The sequence below is a fragment of the Rhinatrema bivittatum genome, chromosome 3 (genome assembly GCF_901001135.1).
Source record: "Rhinatrema bivittatum chromosome 3, aRhiBiv1.1, whole genome shotgun sequence".
Lineage (NCBI taxonomy): Eukaryota > Metazoa > Chordata > Amphibia > Gymnophiona > Rhinatrematidae > Rhinatrema > Rhinatrema bivittatum.
This window is the reverse complement of record NC_042617.1, coordinates 446,978,191-446,991,916: the sequence shown is the minus strand read 5'-3', so window position 1 is coordinate 446,991,916 and position 13,726 is coordinate 446,978,191. Positions and strand designations below refer to the sequence as shown.

Genomic DNA, 13,726 nt, shown 5'->3' with positions numbered 1-13,726 from the left:
GTTATTAGTCTACCAGTACTTACTGGTGAGATTTATAAAATAGTGGTAGTGCAAATAAGCGCTACTTGTGCGCACATCAGCTATTTTATGCACGAATTACAGGGCTAATATTCAAAAGGATTTATACATGTAAATGTAACTACTGTTGTAGCAATTTTCAAAAGCAATTTACACACATAAAGTGCACTTATATGGGTAAATCCTATGGACAATTCAATGGCGTATATTGTAGCAATTTTCAAAAGCCCACTTACATGGGTAAACTGCAATTACACATGTAAAACCCAATTTCAAGCATGTAAATGCTTTTGAAAATCAGGCCCATTGCCTTTAAAAATTTCCCTTTCTGAGGCTTTCTGAGGCTAATTTTCAGCAGCCCCCATAAGTCTATAACCCTTGGGTACAAAAAATCCATAGACCTTAGCCAATAAGTCCGCTTTGAAAATCCGTGGATTATGCCAGTGCATGCATGGACATAAGTGCAGTAAGTTACACCTACTCCCAAGGAGGTAGAACTTGTTGCATGTAAATGTGCAGGCACATACTTTTGAAAATTGAAAGTATGCACATAGTTTTTCCCTACCCCACCTCCATCCTTAGGTTGCCTACCATGACTGCGGGGAAAACTACCCACAAAATCTACCCACAAATCATGCTTCATGCATCCTTTACCCCACACACAACTCTTTCCCATTACCAAAACTTAGTGGGAAGGAGAAATACAAGTACCATTTGCCACAAGCAAGTCACCTATGGCTTTGCCAGGGCTAGCTATAGCAGTCTTTCAGAAGCTATCCTAAAATCTGTGGTGCCATGGCAGAAATCTGTTGTGGGAGACATGGCATTGCTAGCTTCCAGCAGATGATGCTAGAATTCATGTCAAAGATGCTCAAACCAGTCCTTGCACCCCACCACCACCCACCACCCCCCCCCCCCCGTCAATCAGGATTTCAGGATATCTCTAATGAATATGCATGAGATTTATTTGTATGCACTACCTCCTATATATGTAAATATTTCCCATGAATATTCATTAGGGATATCCTGAAAACCCGATTGGCTGGGGTGGGGGGTAGAGGGTGCCAAGGACATGTCTGAGAATCCCTGGTTTATGTCATGATCTTTCTTAGCCCCCCCGTGCCACTATCTGAATCACTGATGAACACCCATTCTTTTACAGATGTGGAAGAACATTGACTATAATTCGAGACAAATCCTGGGACATGCATTCAAGACTCAGTTCTTTCATTGCATCTTTTGACTATGGGTGAGTCCCTTAACCTCTTGCGGCTAGACTACCTGTTATATTCCTAGCTTTGATTTTACCTCACCGTTCACAGCTGGATCTGAGCTGTAATTGCTATGGTGCTTTGTTTAAAAGTTCCATCACAGCACCATGGTTCCCTTCCCTGTGCTGAGGAGCGAAGGTACACCTAACTTGCCTGTTTTTTTAAGATATCTGTAACAGATATGGATGAGATAGGTTTGCATACATTAGAGACCCAGTGTATGCAAATTTATCTCGTGCATATTTCATTGAGCCTATCCAGAAAACTGAACAGATTTGGTGTGCCTCCAGGACTAGGCTGGGGAACACCGATATACTGTATGTATCTAGCAACAAACATCAGGGGCCACAAAAGATGAAAAATGAATATCCTTACAGCAAAAGGTTTCTACTGCAAACTAGAATATAATTCAAAGCTTCTTAAACCCGTCCTGGTGACTCCACAGCCTGTTGGTTTTTTAGGATATTCACAATGAATATGCAAATGATAAATCTGCATGTATCGGAGACCAGTATATGTTGTCTGTGGGGGTCACCAGAATAGAATAGGGAAGCCTGGATCTAATTTATTACAAAATTGCAATGTTCATAGTCATATAGCCTAGCAGCGAAAGTGAAAATAACATTACTGTTCAGAATATAATTGCCCACTGTTTTGCCAATAGCTCCACATGTGAAAGAATAAAGAAACAATCATCTGTCCTTGTATCTAGCTGCAATTGGCCTGTCAGCCAGACAGCTCTAGAAACACTGAGGTAGATATTCAAAGTGCTACTGAATGGAAGAGATAACTGGCTAATTTCACCTGGTTCACTTTGTCCATACATTCAGCCATAGTTAACTGGGAAAAGTTGCAGCTGCAGTTAGAACAAATCACATACAACCAGTTTGGTTAGATTTAGGACAGCAATTTGTGTGGATGGACATATCTGCAGAAAATTAGCTGGTCAGCTAAATATTATGCTAACCAACTAAGGGCCTGATTTACTAAGGCTCTTCTCCCTTTCTGTGTCTATGGGAAAAATACTGAGTAAATGAGGCCCTATGTTTGAAAACCCCACTTCAGACATGCCCCTTCCCAGTCCGGTTAAATTTCAATGTGGGCAGTGTAAAGGCTGCGTCTACCCCCTCCCTCACCCACCAACCTTTCCCAATTATTGCAGACTCACACAACTTCATCCGATAACAGATTTATTGTTGGACAATAAAAAGACGCAGCCCATTGAAATGAATAACCAGCAATAAATAACATAGCAATCACACTAACATAACTAATATAACAGCATAACAGCTCACTAAACTCTAACTTATGTGACCGGCGAACAGCCCCCGCTTCTAAGTGCCAAGCATGTACGTCCGCTGAGGCGCGCACCCGCCCCCTGGCCGTATAAATCAGGGAGCTGTCGCTGACACCTGGCCGTTAAAGCCATAGCATCCCTGCTGGCGTCCCGACCGTGGAAATCGGGTCGTTTGTTCTAAGCGCCTCAGCATTCCCCCCCCCCCCTTCCCTTCCCTCTTGGCCGTTGAAGCATCGAGGGACTGCGCCGGATCAGTTAGGCTGCTTGCCCATCCCGATCCGCCTGTTCGATCCTCCTAAATGCGGGGGTGGGGTGTCACTTCCGCCAGTCACCATACCATGCAGCGCCAAGGGCTGTGACGGGACCAAATGTTCTGGCCCCGAATTCTAAATCTATCTATTCCACCTGAGTGGGAGGGTGGGCGGGAATGCAGCTGCTCTGCTGGTGCCTGGCCGAAAAGGGGGCCAGCCCGCACTGGTTCCCCCCTTTTCTACCAGCCACCGCCCCCCCCCCCCCCCGGGCCCTCCCCCAGCACTGCCTACCTTGCTTTCCACGCCCCCCCATTGCACCCTGCTCCCTTACTAAGTCGCGTGCTCTAAGTGCAGAGCAATTCTGTGTGGTCAGATTTTAACCAGGGGGGGGGGGAAGGATTTCTAACTGGTTAGATTTAACCACATAAATCTTTTGAACTGATTCCTGACTCATTTCTGGATTTTATATCTAGATTCTGGAGAAATTCATTGATTTAGAAAATTACGTCCATGTTCTCCCTTTTTAGAATTTGCTGTTGAAAACAGTTAATCACGGTTTTTTCTGAGTCAGATTTCATTTCCATTAATCAGTTTCATATTATGCCCGTGGAGACCTGCTGCTTGCAGTACAGAACATGCCCAGTTGTGCCCATGGTACCATTCCTGCACCCCGGTTTCCAGATCATGGGTTTCCAAGTTCAGTAACGTGCAGGTTTCACAAGACACTGCAGAATTCACAAATTCTGGAGTAATTCATGGAAAACCATTAATTAGAAAAAAAAAAAAAAGAACAAAACAAAGTATTATGTCACATCTTGTGAAAGGCTCCCTAAGATGACATTTTATGTAGACGTATTGCAGGAAACCAGTGAACTTATTGTGTCCTCCTGATGGTTTCACTTTTTTTTTTTTTTCAGAAAATGAACATATGGAGTAATTGATGAATAAAACTGACTTGGTTGATCCTTTTAACAAAGAGGGAGGGGGTGCGAGGGAGAAAAAGAGGAAAAATACGAGTGACTAAAGAATGGAGATTCTCCTGCCCTCCCTCTCCTGATTCACTCACTGCTTTAGCTTTTTCCCTCGCTCCACTCTTTTCTTACCTCTTGCCCATTTGTAATCTGCATGGCTCACTGCCTGCCAACTGTGAAATAAATTTGGCAATTTTAAGTTTTGCATGTGACATCTTAATGTCACCTTATTTAAAAAATGTTATAGAGTCCAAGTCAAGAGTCTGTTCCCAGCTTTGCTATCTGTCATTGTGAGATTCTGATCCAGTGCTGCTGTTCAAATTCTCGAACTCCCTTCCCCTCCTCAGTTCAGCAGAACAGACCCCAGAATGCATTTGGGATTGGCATTAGTAAAATTCAGGACTGGCTCAGAATCGCTTTGAAACACTAAGGACATTTTCAATCCAAGAAACAGCCATATAGTAGACATCTTTTACATGTACATATACATACACACCCCAGCTGCTTGTTTATATTCAGAGTGTGCTTAATTATATGCATCTCTAGACTCTTGTTCTCTTATTCAGAAAGGACTTTCCCCCATTCTGTGCCTATGGAGAAAATCTTTGCACTGAATAATTAAATTTGATATGTCTCCATCTTTGTTATGGTCTCTGTTGAGTGTGGATGGTGCGAGTTTCAGTGTTATTATAACTAGGGATGTGCATCATTTTTATGACGAATTAAATTATCGTACGATATTTCTTAATTCATCATATATTGGTAAAATCGATAAACGATCGCATTTTCCACAAATTTTCATTAAAAATCGTTCCCGTTAGCACACACTAAGCCGAAAAATGATTTTTTAATTTAAAAAAAATGCCAATCCACGGGAAAACGAGATTTTCCTGCGGCCAGATGAACCCGAAAGCACAAACGATCGGGCACCCGATGCACATCCCTAATTATAACAGTGTTAACCAGAGTGATTTGCTAAGAGCAAGATATTCAGATTAATGGAATATAAATGTTGAATAAAACTCTTTGGCATTGTGAATTCCAGCATTCAGTTTTTGAACTTTTGTTCTGGGTGTCATAGATGTGTCACTACCATAATAATCACATTCATCTAACATGCTTTTCACTCACCCATGATCCAACCACTTTTACCATTAATGCTTTGGAAAGTCCAGAGGCTGGTAGCTGTACTGCTCTTGGAGAAAATCGGATTATTTGCAGGTTGTGAAACCTTTTTCTTGGAGCGACATATAAATTATCCAAAGTCTTTTCTAGTTATTGCATCAGCCCAAATAAGAAAGGTATCAAAACCTGCAAAGGATCCAAGATCTTTTGAAAAATATATTTAGGTCCCTATAATATAGAAGGTCCACCATTTTCCCTGAAAGAAGAAAGGAGAATGACTCTGCTGTTACTCAATTACTTTGTAATAACCTGAGACATACAGAGAGAACCATAATTGTCAAAGGTCATACCGAGTCAGCAAAACAACAGGATCTAAACTTGAATTGTGATATTTCTCCTGAGTCAGCTGCCACTGCTCTCACCACTGGACCACACCCTCTCCCTGTCTTGGCTTGAATCAGATCTGTATGGTCATTCTTTGGAGTTTCCTGGAATGACTTCCTGATTATCAGTATTCTTGCTCTTTCACAAGAGAGGTGAGACCCACATCTTCCCTGCTTTTCCTCCCTCACACTTACTCTTCTTTCACACAGTTTGTAGCGGCATGCATCTGATGTGCACCCAAATTCATTTTGGCTGAACAGTGGGAAAGTATCAAGTTTTATCAAATAAACTTTCATAAAAGGAGAATTTAGCAAGATATTCAGCACACAAAAAAATGTTCATGATGGGCTTAAATAAAGATATTCATAGGGTGCATGAGAAGTAGCCACCATAATGCCTCCCGCTGCCCACAGACATGCCCATTCACTCATACGCCTACATACCTTTCATTCAGTTCCTTTAACTCTCAAACCCAAAAATAATTACTCCTGATCTAAGGTGGCATAGGTGCAGGCATGAACACTGGGGCTGTTATGCTGTTCTTATTACTTCCTATGGGAGAGACACTGATACTTAAAAAAAAACAAAAAACGTTATACTTGGAAAAATGAGGAAATTTAACTGGGGATGAAGTTCTTCTGTATACAAAAGAAAAGTGGGATCTTAGGTGATCATATCTGATGATCCTAAGGAAGACAAACAGGTAGATAAGGCAACAGTGAAAGCCAGATGGATGCTTGGATGCACAGGGAGAGGAATCGCCAGGAGGAAAAGGGAGGTGTTATTGCCTCTGTATAAGCCTTTCGTGAGACTTCATTTGGAGTACTGTGTACAATTCTTCCAAAGAATATTTAGAGAACAGAGTTGCTCCAGAGGGCAGCTAGTAACATGGTCAATGGATTTCACCATAAAGCATATGAGGACAAACTTAAAGATCTAAACATGTACACCCTGGAGGGAAGGGGAGATATGATAGAGATGTTTAAATACCTTCAAGAAATAAATGCACAGTAAGGGTGCCTCTTTCGATGGAACAAGGGGTCATGAGATGAGGGTGAAAGGGGGTAGGCTTAGAGTAATCTAAGGAAATATTTATTTACAGAAGGGGTGGTGAAGAGACTGAATAGTCACTTTGGGAATCAGATTGAGGCTGTGGGAGGATATCTTTGATTCTTCCATCATGGATTGGGGCTCCTGAGAATAGGGGGGGGGGGGGATGTCGGGGAATATTTCCCATCACTGATTGGGTACTATGTCTGAGACACCTGGAATGTGTGTGTGGAAAACTTACCTGTGGAGATTTACGACAGTCCACAGTTCCAATTCTGCTGAATTTTCAATGCAAAACAACCAGGGTAGTTTTTCTTTTGAAATCCAATATCACAAAACTACCCAGGTAGGTGACCTACACAACAGTGTCTGAAAATTGCCCTTACAATGAGACAAAAAGTTTAGTACATAGGCCCTATTAGACTTAATTTCAAAGTTGTTACATTGCAGATAATAATTACCCTAGTAATACAGTTCGGTAGGACTTTCATCCAAATGACATAGCAACTTATTTTAGCATTGTTGTTGTAAGACAAATGCATGCAGTCATCTCTGACATAATAAACATCATGTTTTATTGTTTTGTATTATATTTTAATTTGCATTGTGTTGTAAAATTGTTATATGTGATGCCATTTATTATTCATGTGATATGATATTTAAGATTGCCATTTTATTATTGTTTAAAGTTTATTATATATGGCTGATTTTGTTGTCTTGGATTGTTGTAGTTCACCTTGGGAGAGAAAAAGAGACAAAAAGTTCAGAAAAGGAAGTATCTATTCCAGGTCTTAGTGCAAAAGAATCAGTAGAGGAAACAGATATACAGAGGTTTGGACATCCAAGATTTTTTCCATGAAAGTCCACAAAAATCGTAACAGGGAACAGCACTGAAGGAAGATATAAGAAATAATTAAAAGTATAATAGAGACTTGGGGGACAAGTTCTTGGAGAAGAAGTCCATTATCTGCTATTAATTAAGTTGACTTAGAAAATAGCCACTGCTATTATTAGCAACAGTGGCATGGAATAGACTTAGTTTTTGGGTACTTGCTAGGTTCTTACGGCCTGGATTGGCCACTGTTGGAAACAGGATGCTGGGCTTGATGGACCCTTGGTCTGACCCAGTATGGCATGTTCTTATGTTCTTAATATTGAGCCACTGGCCAATTTGCAAAGTTAGCCATCCAGCATAGTTTGGCAGGATATTCAGTAGTGCAGCCATTCACTGAATATATTCAACTATCTTAAAAGTTATCTGGATATCTTTATCTGGCTAACTTTAGGACAACTCTTTGGCATAACCTGTGTTAGCCAGATAAGTTATCTGGCTAACAGTGAATATCAAAGGGGCTGATGCAATATAGTGCGTCCAGCCTAGCACACAGGTTTACATGCGGTTGGATGCACTAGCACCACATGCAACAAGGAGATTAACGTATCCAAAACGCACACTCAAACAAATGCGTAGCTGATAGCACTCATCACATGTAAATTCCATGTAGATGAGGCTATTAGCTATTACCCCCAGGTGCAGAAAATTGCTGGGTGCCCAATGCACACTTTTTAATGCAGGAAATTTAACTCTAGCCCCAGAAGTGGTGTTAAGTCAATCTATGAGTCAAAGGGCTCATAAGAAATTTTAAAAAACGGTCCTCTGTGGTTCCTCCTAGTTAGTATCATTGTGACACTTAAATTTACTGTTTGAGATGTTTAATAAAGGTATATGGGCTTGATTTTAAAAAAAAAAATTTTGGACGCACAATTTACAAGCACAATAGCAAGGGGCGCTTAGCTATGGGCGTCCAGCAACCTCAGCAAAATCGGCCAGAAGCAGGATAAAAACAAACGCTCATCTTAAGTGCCCATTGCAATTATGGGCACCCGAAGCATTTGAGCTCTAGGCTATGCACAATTCTTCTCTAGCGTGTCCTTTTTTTATGCAGCCCTTCATTTACATACTGCATCAGGCACCCAGGGGATGTGGTTGTGCATGCGTTAGGAAAACAGGCACTCAATACGAGCGCCCACTTGAACACGCATCTTATTGCATCAGCCCAAAAGTTAGCTGGATAACTTAACTCCACCCTGGAATGCCTCCTGAACGCCTCTATGTTATCTGGCTACATTTTAGCCAGATGATGAGTTATCGAGCTAAAACCTTAGCTAGATAAGTGTCTGAAATATTCAAAAGTCAGCATTTAACCGAATAACTCACAAGTTATCTGACTAAATCCCACTACATATGGATCTCTATGTAAATTGTTAGCATAAGAAGGAATGGCAATGGTTTTGTTTGACTGATTCTAGAACTGTAGAAAAGGGAAAAGAGAACTCAAGGCAGTGAAACATGTGAGGGGAAAAATATTTTTTTCCATTTCTGTTTGGCTTTCCACAGGGTAGATTAGGCTGGACAAAGACTGAAGGTCAATCAGAGTTGAGAGTGGAATGGTTTGGTGATCAGTAGACAATGAACATCTATTGCAGGGGCGAGAAAATCATGAAGACTGGACCTAGGATCCTGGTTAGTAGGGATGTGAATCGGGTGCCCAATTGTTCCCAAGTTAGCACGCACTAACAAAAAATAGCAAAAAGTAACAAAAATAACAAAAATAAACGCACACTAACCTGAAAAATGATTTTTACAAAAATTTGGGGGGAAAATTGATCGTTTCTTTTTTTATCTGATATGTAATGAATTTAGAAATATCGTACAATATTTCAATTCATTAGAAAAACGATTCACATTCCTACTGGTTAGTGAAAAGAGGGCTGCAGAAGTGGAAAAATGCAAGTCCTAAGTTTTACAGATAATGTTTTGATCTGTTCATGTCACTGTGACAAGTAGGCCAACTGCTGTGGAGCTCTTTGCTTTTCTAGAGGCTCATCTTTTGACCTTTTATCCCTGAACATCAGAGAAAAAGAAAAAGTTATTGCATGACCTGTGATCAGGAGCCCATCACCTGGATTCCTCTGATACCTCTGTGCTTTCATTATGATTAGACCTTTCCGCCTCCTCCTGGTTCCCAATCCCAGGCACAGGTACCTCTGGTCGCTCTTTGGATTTATTTTACTTCAAATACCACACTCTTTATTTCCTAATTGTAGTAGGCGTGACTTTTTCATCCGTCCTCCATGGCACTCGATTTACCTCAGATCAAAACATTATCTGTAAAACTTAGGACTTGCATTTTTCCACTTCTGCAGCCCTCTTTTCACTAACCCGCAGGAATGTGAATCGTTTTTCTAATGCAAAATATAAAATAATTTTAAATAAAATAAATAAATGGGCTAATTGTATTAGTCTGAGAGTTTGGTATAGGATAGTTTTGAAGAGTCTCTGGCTTGCTTAATGTGTTTGTACAAGGATGTACTAATCATATGACCACTGATATTGGGTTGGATTTTTTTTTTCCTTTCAACAGCAGCTCCTGCCAGCATGAAGCCATGACATCAAATAAAGGGGTCTCTCTGTGCCATACACTGAGTGAAGCTAGGCTGTTTGGGAAGGTAGGAGCCCTAGACTCAAAAGCCTAAACTTCTAATATAATGAATGAATGAATAACTTTGGTGTGTGTGTTTGAAATAAATGCAGTGTGAGAGAACTGACTCTTATGTAGCTAACACAAAGCCCTCTCGATACAAACCTTTTTTTTTTTTGCAGCTCCTCAGACTGGGCATGGCTTTTAGTCATTCGTAGTCTGACTCTGCAAGCAGCCCCAGAATCAGACACAGCTGTTTGCATAGGTGTGTCAAGGCACACCCCATTTTTTAAATTCTTAAAGGCTTTATATCATAGTCATGGCAGAAGGAGTATCATCTTTCGTTTTTAGGCTTCAAGGCTTAGAGCAGTCCCCACCTTTTGCTGAGGTGTAGCGGGTATGAGGTCAGCAAGGCACATCCCGACTAAATGAAGGCCTTTTTTGGATGGTGGGATGGGGGGTGGGTAAGGGAAGAAGGGGGTGATGGGTAGCAAGAATGTTGTTGGACTAGTTGTATCATTTATCAGTTACAATAAATGTACTTTTTGCTTGTTCTGTATTTCCAGTAGCAAAGCAGCCGGTGGCACACTGGATGAGTTGCTACAGTTCAGCAACTTGTAACCACTGGCAGACTTGGCATACAAGCACCCCAAACAAGCTCTGCCAACATGCTGGGGACCCTTTCCCTTTTCTTTCCAAAGAAAAAAGGGGGTACTGTCCGTGTGATGATGTCACTTTAAAGTTTTGGAACGCTTCTTTTAACCACACCCACACCCATCATTGCTCAAGCAGGATGCTGCTGCGCTCATGCTTACCACTGCAGGTCCATGCAGGCATCACATTGCTACTCTTAAACATGTGGAAAATAGCACGAACAACTGAATCCTGGATTCTTCTGGGAAGAGAATTTGTAAAAACAGAGGGTATGGCCTTAAAAAGGAGATGCAGGCATTTTAGTCCAAAAAGGTACACAAATATAAGAAACAAAGCGGCCACTATTTAAAAACTGAATAATGGATAACTGATCTGACTAAAGTTAGCATACCTGGATAACTTTAAAACCAAACTGGCTAGGTCTGAATATTAGAACAACGAGATGTGTTGTATAATAAATATATAACTGTTCATTACATATATCTGCAACTTTATTTGTGTATTCTGTAATTTAAGTGTTTTTCCAATTGGCCTTAACATAATGTTTAAATACTTGAAAATGCTATTACAATAAAAAAAACATGCAGCCTACCCGTAAGTATGCTTTTTCCATAACTGGAGTGTCTCTGTGGAATTTGCTTCCTGAGAAATTAAGGCTTGAACAGGATTTTAAAGCATTTAGAAAGTAGCTAAAAAACATTCTGTATTGTGAGGCTTTTCCTTCATAAGATTGTAATATTTTTTATGTTTCTTTTATTGCTTATGATTTTATGTATGTTGTAATTGACTTTTTTTTATTGAATGTAATTTGCTTAGCATGATTGTCTCATTATAGGTGAAACATAAATATTTTTAATATATAAATAAATAATCCAAGTGGGCCCAACGTGATGCAGGACAGGACATTGCCAACTTCTACCATGGCCGCCCCCAAGTGCGCATGCCCCCAACATGCACAAACCTAAAGGGATTGCGGTGGGAAATCTCCTGCAGTGCCCTTAGATGACATCACAAGCCCTGGCCTTTAAAAGGCCCATTCTCACTGCAGTCTTCACCTCGGCAAGAGGTCTCCTACAGCCTTGTAGTGTGAGTTGCCTCAGCGTTCCCTGCCTGTGTTCTCAGTTCCTGGTCTTCGTCTTGTCTTCAGTTCTTGGTCTTTGTCTTATCTTGAGTTTTTGGTCATTGTTTGTCTTTGGTTCCAGTGTTCTTTGTCCTCAGGTCTTCTTCAGTTTTGTATTCCACATCTCCTTGCCTGCCCATTGGTACTGCTGCCTGTCTATCCATCCTGCCTTCCCTTGGATGGATACTCGGTACTGACCTCAACTCACCCAATGGTTTCCTTGATTGCCTCTTGCCACTGACCACTACCTGCCTATTGGACACCCTTGATTGCCACCTGCCTTGATCCAAGTCTGCCTTTGACTTCTGCATGCCTCAGTCTCATCTATGGATCTTCTGTTTGTCGGCCAAGGTCCCCACCTAAGACCTGATGGCTCTGGCACCCGAGGGCACAACTTAAAGGTATAGGTGAAGCTCCAGTTGGGCATCTGACTCATCCAACTCCGCCAGCCAACAGTGGGAAACTGCAGGGCTCCACCCTGCAGGTTGTGCCAACTCCCCCTCTGTCCAAGGGTCCACGCCCACAATACAAAAATGAACAAAGAAACTTATATGGCTATACAAGTGGTGTTAAATTTATTCATACATCAGAGGATTAAAAATAGATTATTATACTATAAATTTAAGCTATATCAATATAGTAATAAAATGGGTAAACTTATGGCAAATATGATTAAGACATCTTCAGGCCGTAAGTTTATATCGACAATAAAAAATTGAATCAGGGATTTGGACCAATTCTAATCAAGAGATACTTAAAAGGTTTTGAGACTTGTTTGCAGATCTTTATTCTCCTGGAGAATGGAATCAAGAGAAATGTAGGAACTTTATGGAACAGGTGAGGTTTCCTAAATTTATGGAAGAACAATGAGTTGGTTGAATAGACCTATTAGTAGGCAGGAGATCTCTGTAGGTATTCAAAAGGCAAAATTGTTAAAAGCTCCTGGCTCCAGTGGTTATAGTGCAGAATTTTAAAAAATACTTTCTGATATTTTAGTAGCCCCAGTGAGCCTGGTATATCAAGGTTTAATTGATAATAGTGAATATTCATTAAATTCCAGTCAGGCACAGATCACAGTTATATACAAATCAGATAAAGATCCGATATCTCCAGCATCTTACCGTCCCATCTCCCTGCTAAACTTTGACCAAACGTTGTTTGCCAGAACATTGGCATATCAGCTGGCCATATTTATCCCTAACCTGGACAAGTGAGATTTCTTAGAAGATGATACACGTTAATAAATGCTAGATTATTGCTGTCAGCTATAGAGCTATGTAAAAAAAACATGGGGAGCCATTGCTGGTGGTCACTTTTGATGCCGAAGAGGCATTTGACAGGGTGGAATGGAATTATTTATTTTGCCTTTTGGAACACATGTGATTGGTGGGTCTGTTTACAAATGCAGTGGAATTGCTATATAATCAACCTAAGTGTCCATTACAGTAAATGGTAATCAATCAGATTCTTTTCATATAGGTCATGGAACCAGACAGGGATGTACTCAGATATTTAAATATGCAGCATTTGCTGATGATATCTTGGTTTATCTAATAGACCTGGAAAAATCACTGGAGAAACTATTGGATATATTTGTAAAATTTGGAGAATTCTCTGAAGTGTTGGCTTTCCCAGAATCCATAAAAATTGGATGAAGTGACCAGTTTCCATTAAGATGGGTGAATAGGTCATTTAGGTACTTAGAGCTACAGACATCCACTAACCTGGAAGCTCTATACAAGCTGAACATATCTAAGCTAATAGTCTTTACTAAAGATAAGTTTCAGCGAGGGTTCCGGCGCCTCGCTGAACGACCTCCTGCAGTCGATCTCCTGCCAGCGCCATTTTCCGTACGAAAACGATTCGCGGCGGGAAATCGCTCCCTGACCCCCGCTGGACCTTCAGGAACTTTTGGCCAGCTTGGGGGGGGCCTCCTGACCCCCACAAGACTTGCCAAAAGTCCAGCGGGGGTCCGGAAGGACCTCCTGCCATCCAATCGTGTTCGTCTATGGCCGCCGCCATTTTTCGGCGCCATTTTGGAAAATGGCGCCGGCTGAAGACAACAAGATTCAGTAGCAGGAGCCCATTCCGGACCGCTGCCGT

The 13,726-nt window shown here is 41.1% G+C and overlaps 1 long non-coding RNA gene across 1 annotated transcript in view; it reads left to right on the top strand.

Annotated features, from left to right (window-relative positions):
- Nucleotides 1-4,575, top strand: part of LOC115088823 — a 36,167-nt gene extending 31,592 nt beyond the window's left edge. The window contains exons 2-3 of the long non-coding RNA XR_003855913.1: nt 1,181-1,267; nt 3,755-4,575. This is a non-coding gene — a long non-coding RNA (uncharacterized LOC115088823). The remainder of the gene's footprint in view (nt 1-1,180; nt 1,268-3,754) is intronic.
- Nucleotides 4,576-13,726: the final 9,151 nt, after the last annotated feature.